Source organism: Triticum aestivum, chromosome 5A (assembly GCF_018294505.1).
Source record: "Triticum aestivum cultivar Chinese Spring chromosome 5A, IWGSC CS RefSeq v2.1, whole genome shotgun sequence".
NCBI classification, from domain to species: Eukaryota; Viridiplantae; Streptophyta; class Magnoliopsida; order Poales; family Poaceae; genus Triticum; species Triticum aestivum.
In genome coordinates this window covers 503,098,616-503,107,413 of record NC_057806.1, presented here as the reverse complement: position 1 = coordinate 503,107,413, position 8,798 = coordinate 503,098,616, and the positions used below count along the sequence as shown (strand labels likewise).

Here is an 8,798-nt window from a genome sequence, read left to right as displayed (position 1 = left end):
TGTGATTGCTACTCTGCTATAAATCCTCCGAGTACTGTGTGGTGTCAGCATTACTGATCGAGGGATGACACCGGAGCACAGAGATCAGACTATTTAAGGTCTGGTCGCTACAGCTGCTCTAGCTCACTTGTGACATGGTCCGTGGCGCCGGAATCAACATACCACACGCCATCTCCTTCTTGCTCACGCATGGCTGCAACAACATGTTTAGCATCGAGAACGTAGTCCTCATCAAAGCGGTGCCAGCAATCCATAACCTCATGGCCGGCCTTCTTGCAGAGTTGGCAGCGAGGGCGACCACTAGAGGAAGAGGAGGAGCGGCGGCTAGTGTTGTTGTTGAAGCCACCACCCACTGATCTGTTGCCAGAATTGTTGTAGTTGCCGCCTCCGGCGTTGCTGTAGTTGTTGTTGTATCTGCTGTCCTGGGAGTTGCCACGCCCACGCCCACCGCCGCGTTGCGCGTGGCGACCACGCCCACGGCCACGGCCACGCGAGACGGCATTGGCGGAGGATTGACAGAAGCTGGCGCCATGAAGGAGGCTGAGGCGGGCGTCGAAGCTCAGGAGCTGGCTATATAGCTCCTGGACGGTGATCGGCTCCACCCGAGCTGCAAGGGCCGAGACGACTGGATTGTAGTCCATGTCCAGCCCGGCCAAGATCTTGGACATGATCTCCGGATCGAAGAGCGCGACAGCAGTGTAGGCAACTTCATCTGTGAGGCTCTTAATCTTTCCAAGATATTCGTCCATAGTCATGTTACCTTTTTGAAGATTCGTAAGCACGATGCGGGTATTGATAGCTTGGGCTTGGCTCTGGGCGGCGAACATGTCGTGGATGGCGCGCCAGACTTTAGCCGGCGTCTGTAGCGTGGCGACTTGTGCAAGGATGTCGCGGGAGAGGGAGCCCATCAGGTAGCCTTGGAGCTGTTGTTGTTGTGCAAACCAGAGGGATCTCGCAAAGTTCAGCACCTGTTCTTCTTTGCCGTCCTTGGTGATGGTGAGGGTGGCCGGCGATGCCGGGCTCTTCGCGTCGAGATGATGTTCCATCTGTGCGCCCTTGATCTGTGGTAGGACGATGGCCTTCCAGAGCAAGAAGTTGCCCCTCGTCAGCTTCTCTTGCGGCGGCGATCCGAGGAAGGAGGTGGTGGAGTTGGAGGTGGATGATGACGCAAACATGGAGGAGGAGGAGGTGGTGAGCGCACCCATGGTGCTGGGCGTCATGGATGCGGTGGTGGTGGACATGGCTGCGGTCACCTGGTAGCTAGATGCGATCTCTATCCAATCTATCGAGGAAGAAGCTCTGTTACCATGTAAAAGGTTTATGAAAGCGTTGAACCCTTTGCTCGGGCCGCGGTTGTATATATATGATGTATGCCGTGGCTTACAAGAACGATCGAGAGGAGATCGATCGTGACTGTTACAGGAGGTTGAGAGAGATAAAACAGAAGAAGAGATAGAAAGAGATACAAGTTAAACAACTTTCCTATCTCTACACAATATCTTCTAACACTTCCATGTATTTTGATTTACACGAGTGCATATCAACCGCTATTGTTAACTCGTAGCACTCGGGAAAGAGAAACTTATCTATCCACTGCTCAGTTTACGAGAATGTTACTCCCTCTGTCTTAAAATGTAAGACGTCTTTTGACACTATTACACTTACGTATTTGAGACAGAGGTAGTACTATGCTTCTAGTGGCTCCCCCTCCCTTCACACCAATGAGGAAGACATTTTATTTTACAATTCTAATGTTTTAACTTGTCTTCCATTCTTGTGGATCCAGGACATTTGGTGTCATATTCATTCCCTAATGACGCTACGAGACGCTGCCCGTGCTGCCTGCATATCTCATGCCTTTCGAAGTTCTTGGAAATGCTATACCAACCTTACCTTTAATATTCAAACAATAGTGTTGCCGGATGGCATGGATTTCACCTACAGAGTTGATTACATTTTGAAAAAAACACTCAGGCATTGGCGTGAAGACATTCGAGCTTGATTTATCCTGTTGCTACAACCCCAATCCTCTAGGTGGCTTGAGATAGTGGTTAAACCTGGCATTGAAAAACTTACCCTTGTGATGCCTGAGAGGGAGGCAGTCAGCTTCCCTTGCCATGTTTTGTTTAATGGGAATGGGAGCTCGATCTGGTATCTTCAACTTACTGACTGTTCCTTCCATCCTACAGTCAGTCTTGGTTGCTTGAGATTGACATGCCTGACGGTATTGCATCTTGAGTGTGTGGGAATTTCAGGGGACGAGTTAGGGTACGTTTTTCCAGCTGTGTTGCTTTGGAGCGATTGGAACTCTCGAGATGCTTCGATATAACTTGCTTGAAGATACCTTTCCAGCTGCAGCGGCTCAGCAACCTGCATGTATTAATTTGCCCCAAACTGCAGATGATAAAGATTGAAGCTCCAAATATTTATAGGTTTCGCTTTATTACATTTGGCCAAGTAGAGGTCTCACTTGGAGAATCATTGCGACTGAAGAACCTAGAGATGTTCGATTGCCGCCCCCTCTGTTATGCACTCGAAGAGCTTCCATCCATTGCGCCGAATCTTGAAACTTTTAGCATATATTCACCCCGTGAGGTATATTCTAAAACTCTTTGTGATCATTTTCTTGGAAGGGAAGTAGGGAACGTTCTGTGATTATTCAGTAGCACTCTTATGCATAGAACAATAGTGATACCTTGGAATATTAATTAACATATGGCATATTTATGCAGGTGGTAAATACAAGAATGGCATTGGCGCCTAGCAAGTTCCTCCACCTGAAGTACCTGAGTATTAGTATTCATGTTCATGGTGACTACGACTATTTTTCTCTAGTTTCTTTTCTTGGTGCGGCTCCCTCCTTCGAGACATTCATACTGAATGTAAGTCACTGTTCACCCTGCCAATATTTTTGAATGCACTCATCATGCAGATATAACAAGTCTCTATGGTTGAACCATCTATTCAAGTATTTAAACTATTGTTTGTATCTTCAGGTTCAGACACAGCTAGAACACACCAATGAGTTGCTTTCTGAAGATCCCTCACATCTAAGGAAGATGCTAGGATGCCGCCATGACAAGCTCAAGGAAGTGAAGATATCTCGGTTCTACCCGTCAAAGAGCTTGGTTGAGCTGACGTGCCATATTCTCGAAACCACATCATCACTGGAGTGCCTTACACTGGACACCGCCGGTGGTGGTCTCCGGTGTTCTGACCGCGAGTTCTGTAAGTATTCCTTCTTGGATAGAACCAAGGAGGCCCGTAAAGCGGTCCTGGTAATCAGAAAATACATCGTGGGAAAAGTTCGGTCTAGAGTTAAGCTAGATGCTGTGGAATAGTTGTCAATGTGCACACGTGTACACCACTACACCCACAAGTTTTGGGAGTGTCTCTCTTTTTTGGCAAACCTCGTAAGGGGATAGGGTGTTCATGCAATTCGTCAAGAGTAGTAGTTTTTTTTGGTTTGTTTGTTTGTTTGTGTGTGGTCAAGAGTAGTCGATTGGCAGGAGCTTAACCGGTGCCCTTTTTTCAGTTGCCCAGTAGTATTAGCTTGACTTCTCGTTACTGCTTGCTTTACGTTCACGAACGTCGCTTCCAGGTACAGGTTCGTAGAAAAAGCCTAAATCCTGCGTGTTTCATTTGGACGGAAAGGAACAGGGCATTTAGAGCAAACTCTAGCAGACCCTGGATTTTGTCGGCCCGTAAAACGCGTTTGCAGTTTGTATAAAATGGTCTTTGCGGGCCGGCGTGGACGGCTACAGATGTGGACCCCTCAAACGGACCCGTATAAAGGTATATTCGCGGAATATGCTTTTCTACGGGTCGGCTTTGCGAGGTCTGCTTTTTGCACCGCTGCATCTCGCTTCTCATCGGCCCGCAAATATCAAATCCAACATGACACAATAATCAAAAGCAAAACTAAACTATTCAAATCAAACATAATACAATAATCATTCACATTACAAATAATTATTCAAATCATCGTAGAAAACTTAAATAATGCAATACAAAACTTGTCATGAATACAAATACAAATGAATACAAAAATTAGTCACTGTCCAGCCTTTTGCCAATGGTGCTCAATGAGATCCTCTTGAAGTTGAAAGTGCGTGTTTGCATTTTCAATCTCCTTGTATGTTTGAAGAAAAGCTCTAATGCGGTTAGGGTCTCTACCTGGTTTGACACGGCTACCCACATTGTCGTAGAAGAATTCCAAGTTCATTCCTCTCTCATCTTCAAGAATCATATTGTGCAGATAACACATCATGTCATGATATTTTTCAAGGTTTTCTTATCCCAAAAACGAGCAGGACCACGGACAATGGCAAATCTAGATTGCAAAACATCGAATGCTCTTTCAATGTCTTTTCGGGCTGCCTCTTGCACCCTTGCAAATTCACATTGTTTTTTAGTTTTGGGTTCTTTGATGCTTTTGACAAATGTGCACCAAGAAGTGTATATACCATTTGCAAGATAGTACCTCTTTGTGTATTCATGCCCATTGATAATGTAGTTGCAAGCAGGAGTATCATCACTAGCAAGCTAGCAAACAAATGAGACCGTTGCAACACATTGATATCATTGAGAGTGTCCGGCATACCAAAAAAGCAATGCCAAATCCATAAATTCTCGGATGCTACGGCCTCTAACACAATTGTTGCATCACGAGACTTGCCACAATACATTCCTTGTCATGCCTTGGGGCAATTTTTCCAAGTCCAATGCATACAATCAATGCTACCTAACATGCCAGGACGACCTCTCCTCTCATTAGATGCCATCAAGATACTCAGGACCAAAGACACGGATGATCACCTTTGTAAATCTACGCACAGACTCAATTGTAGTATCTTCACCAATGCGAAGGTACTCATTGGCATAGTCAGCCGGAACACCATATGCAATCACCCGCATTGCCGCGGAGATTTTTTGATATGCACTCAATCCCTTTAAGCCCGCGACATTTCTTCTTTGAGTAAAATACTGGCAATTTGCCTCGCAAGCTTGAACAATTTTGACAAAGAGGGATTGGCGCATTCGGTACCTTCTCCGAAAGAGGTGCGGTGTATATGTAGGATTCTCCGCGAAGTAGTCTTGCATCAACATCTCGTTTCCAAGATGACGATTCCGAGGAATGCAAACACGTCTATCGGTCGATCCTCGCCTCCTCTTCCGGTTCTCGTGTTCGTGCTCCTTCACGTTAAGTGCCATGACTAATGTCTGCTGCCGAAAGTTCGCAACCATGGTCTCAACATCCGAGTCGTCCGAATCGGACAAATCGGAGAGCAAGAACTTCTCGCACGGGCTCAACTCCATCTACATGCGTACTGGCACGTCAATCAACTATATCGCTTGCTTGCAAAAATCACAAAAATACGCACTAACCGATGGCGGATGCGGCGGGTGATCCCGGGCGGCGACGAGGAGGCGGGCTCGACGGTGGTCGATCCCCCGATGGCGGCAGCGACGAGGGCGGCTCTTCTCACCGGATTCGGGAGGGGGGGAGGTCGGTGCAATGTCTCGGCGCAGGAGGGTGTGGGGTGGCTCTGCGGCGCGATTCCGCCCGCAGATTTGGCCGGAATCGCCGGCGGCGGGCGGGCGGAAGCAAAGGCGGTCGACGGTGGAAGGAGGGGGGAGGCGCGCGGGCTGAAATGTCCCTGCCGCCAACTGCTTCTCTATGTTGCTGGGCACCACAGCCGTGAGGGGGAAACCCGCATATTCCCGGGTTAGGTGCGGGATTTGGCCGTGTCCCTCAAAATTTTTTACGGACCGGGGTGGGATGCAGAGTCTGACCGGGCAGGTTTTTTTTGCCTCTACCTGCATTATGGCGGTTATTTTACGGGTTAAGGACGGATGCGGATCTGCTAGAGTTGCTCTTGGCCTGTCGTTTTATAATCCCGCAGTATCAGTGAATACCAAAAAGCAGCACTTTGGACGGAAGTGAACACGGACGACGCAGCGTTAGGTTCGGTTGTTGCCGTTTGTGGGGGATTCAACTTCCATTTCATTTTTTTTAAATAAATTCGCGTAGCAAAAAAGAAGAAAAAAACAATCATCTTTGCGCGGAGAACACTGGAAGGAGTAATTGGTGGCTGAACTGTTGCTTTACACGACACTGGAAGGAGTAATTGGTGTTGCTTTACACGAAGCTGTAGCTCAATCTTGAAGGAGTAATGAGAGCGGTACTTTTAAAATTGGTTATACCTCATTTAATTCTTTTAATTCCGTATGTTCGCTAATTTCGAAACTCTTTCAGTCAATTGAGGTATTTAACTTTTGGATTTGATTTACGATTTTGACTAGACCAACGAATTTTCAAATCAATCGGTAGCAACCGGCATATACAAAGATATCAATAATGCGCACTTTCCCACCAACCAGAAAAAAGCGCCATCATATGATACTATAGGCACCAATATAGTACATGCAGCCATTGACGCAGAAATTCATCACTTAAAAATACATTGGTTAGCGGATGACATTGAACCACACCACGGAAGGCTCGTCAGATTATCACATTATAAATACTCCCTCCATTTTTATATACAAGGCCACTATCAAAAATACAATTTGTAACTATACAAGGCCAGTAACTCTAATTGAGGCAAAATTAATGGTGTTTGCCTCGTATTAAAATTAATGATAGTAATAAAGGAAGACATTAATTATCCCTTGCATGCATGTGGGAATGAGAAGGATGGCTTGCATGTGCCTCATTAATCAATCAAAGAGGAGTGAGAGCATTGACTTGTTGTGCGTGGGAAAGAAAATACACATTAATTAACACGGCAAATAAGGAGACAAACTGGCTTGCAACTTGGACTTAGGAATGCATTAACTTTTTCCTTAGTACCTGTAATATGGGTTTGTTGCCTTGTATACAAAAATGGAGGGAGTAATAATAAAACACACTCTATCATCTCTCCCACACACCAAACTAAATATACCATCAGTTCCAAAATATAAGGGGTATTAGTATTTTGGAATGTCATTTTTTTAACTTCGACCAAATTTAGAAAAAAAATATCAACGTCCACAATTTAAACAAAAAAAGTATGGAAATTCATTCATGATGAATTCAATCATACCGATTTGACAATATGAATTTTAATATATTTGTCTACAAATTTGATCAAACTTAAAAGGTTTGACTTTTCAAAAAAGTAATACACCTTAAATTTTGAAACAGTGTGACTAAATTTTAAAGAAACCCAACAACATACCAATGACGCAGCAAAGCGCGACCAACACTTCTAGTAGAATGGATAGTCTAATCCACCAATGGAGGACCCATAACCCCACTCGCAACCTCCATGTGTTGCCCTATGAATGGAGTTGGGGAAGCTAGAATTAAGGAAAGATAGATATAACTATAACATTTTGTATATTATTTATATGCAATTATTGTTATGACTATGTAGGATTTATCAATCAAATCTCATGCATATATTTATTTTTATATTCCATCATGTGTGTATGGATCAACTCTCACGCCTATACTTATTTTTATATGCCACCATGTGTTACAAGAGATGCCAAGAGTGAAGGTGCCAAACCTAGCGTCATTTCCTAAATAAAAAAACACTCTAAAATATTTTGATTAGTATTGTTTTTAACATTTATTAATTGTTCAAAAATGCAAAAAAGGCAAAATATGATTAAATGTTGATATTTCGTTGCAACCAAGAGTCTACTATAATTGACATCTACATTAAAAAAATTGGGGCACAAGAAATTATGTTATGTTTGCTTTGGAGTTGTTTGAGAGGAAAAAAATCTTGTCATTGCCTCTCACAGATTGATAACCTTAGGTCACTCACTTAAGCGGAAATCGTTGCTTAACACAATGCCTTGCATTTGCGCCCCCACCCCCCCCCCCCCCCCCCCCCCCACACACACACACAACTTTCTCACTGGTATGAGGGTACCAAGTGATGTCCAAGACTTAAGCGCACAATTTTTTGGTCGGATATTTTTTGAGAAACACGCAGTACAAAAGCACAAGTTCACATACGCGTGCCACTATGAACGCCTGCTCACGTGTGCACACAGAGACCTATCGCTATGAGCATCTCTAAGATTCAACCAACAAGTCTTGATATTGACAAAGACACCTCGAAGAGTTATTACTCTAAGATGTCGGTGGCCTTTTTAGTCTTCCAAACCCTGCTATTGTACACTAATAAATAACATGATATTTCCCTCAAACAAAAAACACATTCGATTGCCAAAAAATGAAGAAAAAATGATCAAATTGTTCTAGCATGTCCACACACCATGAACCAATATGGTGCACCCCCTTTTTTGCGAATTGGGCACCTGGTTTGACCAAAACATTGTAATGGTAGGTAGGCTACTTTAACTAGGAGGGTAGTCTCTCTTAGATGGATGGTAGGTATACTCCTAATGTTCCTAGAGGAGTAATTCCCATATTAATTATATGCATGTGTAAATAAAAGTTTTTATTGAGAAATTGGTGGAGTCACATGTATATAATAGTTAATTCTCATGCAGTGTGGCAAGCATATCAAACATCAAATCATATTAAAGATATAACCAAACCCACATAATTTCAACACAAACACAAAACACTTGTGCTGTAAGGTGATTATCTAAAAGGATCGAGAAGAGGTGTCTAAAGGGGGGTGATTAGACCCTCAACAAAGAAAGGTAGCAGTATTTAAGCTCTTCAAGTTAAGGTGGAGTTTTAGCACAAGTTTAAACATTCACAATATATTTCAAGCAAGCATGGCAAGAGTATATGGGCAGCGGAAAGTAAAGCATGCAAATTGCAA

The 8,798-nt window shown here is 44.0% G+C and overlaps 1 pseudogene; it reads right to left on the bottom strand.

Annotated features, from left to right (window-relative positions):
* Positions 1-550: 550 nt before the first annotated feature.
* LOC123109299 (uncharacterized) lies at positions 551-686 on the bottom strand (annotated as a pseudogene).
* Positions 687-8,798: the final 8,112 nt, after the last annotated feature.